Source organism: Penaeus japonicus, unplaced genomic scaffold (assembly GCF_977035675.1).
Source record: "Penaeus japonicus unplaced genomic scaffold, GWHDUDI00000001_assembly GWHDUDI00000042, whole genome shotgun sequence".
Classification (NCBI taxonomy): domain Eukaryota; kingdom Metazoa; phylum Arthropoda; class Malacostraca; order Decapoda; family Penaeidae; genus Penaeus; species Penaeus japonicus.
Genome location: NW_028234444.1, coordinates 7,839,227 through 7,840,622, shown reverse-complemented (window position 1 = coordinate 7,840,622; position 1,396 = coordinate 7,839,227).

The following is a 1,396-nucleotide window of genomic DNA, read 5'->3' as shown; positions in this document are numbered from 1 at the left end:
CCCCACCCCCACCCCCAACACACACAGGGACACAAAACATTAAAATTTGACCAACGTGAGAGGTCCCAAACGAGTCCCAAAAGACGAGGGAAAAAAAACAAACAAAAAAGGCACATTTCACATAATGTCCCTACTTAATAGGCGAGTGTATTTCGGCTGCATATTCACAATGGCTGTCACGCCCGCGGCTATCTTGCGCGGGAGTAATATAAACGCCCCTTGAGCATGAGATCCCGCGGTAAGGAGGGCATAAAATGCTCCGTGAGGCTGCGGACACCCTCGCTCTCCCTCGGCATTGCTTTGTCTCTATTGCTATGCGCTTCTTTTCTTCTCCTCTTCATCATCTTTCTCTGTCTTTCTTTTATTTCTTTCACGCTCTCTTTTTCTTTCTCTAGCAGTGTCTTTTTTTCTTTTCTTTTTTTTCTTTTTTTTCTCTTTCTTTTCTCTCTCTCTCTCTCTCTCTCTCTCTCTCTCTCTCTCTCTCTCTCTCTCTCTCTCTCTCTCTCTCTCTCTGTGTGTGTGTGTGTGTGTGTGTGTGTGTGTGTGTGTGTGTGTGTGTGTGTGTGTGTGTGTGTGTGTGTGTGTGTGCGAGCGCAATATGTCACCACAGGTCACCCAGCCCAAGTGACGTCAACATGAGAGGCCGGAGTGTGCAAGAGACGACATTGCAGCTGCAATAAAAGGCCGGGCACAAGCACGTATGGCGAAGATACACGACCATTCCGATGCACTTGCTTGCAGTCTCGCCATACTAGTCCTCCGCGGAGGCCCTCGGGGTGAGCGCAAGCACGTACACCAAGCACACAAACACTTGAATCATGCATTGCTAGCAAGTTCGGGAATGCAAGCAATGCACTGAGGGCTAAGGATAGGCCTCTCAGGGGACAGGGCTATCAAGAGGCGCTCAAGCGGGAGTTTTTTTTCGGCCAGGGTTGCGCTTGAGCGGTAGTTTTCTGATGTTTGTAACGCTCAAAGTTTCTGATGTAAGTAGCCCTCAAGTATGAGATAGAGATACAAGTTGCACTCAAGTTGAATAACTATTGCAATGGTAAAATGTATTCAAGAAAAAACACTCAAGCGGGAAGTTTCTATTTATTGTAGCGCTCAAGTGAGAGAGAGATTGAGACAAGTGGCGCTCGAACATGGAAGTGATTCAAGCAGAATAAAGCAAACGCTCAAGCAGCAAGCAATATCATTCTCGAAAAGTCAAGTAACATTCTCAAAAAAGCAACCGATTTTTAAAAAATGGTAAGTGCTTTTACTGAAAAAGCAAAGGATTTCTTAAAAAGGGCAAGTTCTATTTTTGAATCAGGCACCCGATTTCTTGAAAAGGCAAGTGACATTCTCGGAAAAGGCAGGCGCTATTCTTGGGAAAAAGCAAGAGATATTCTTGAAA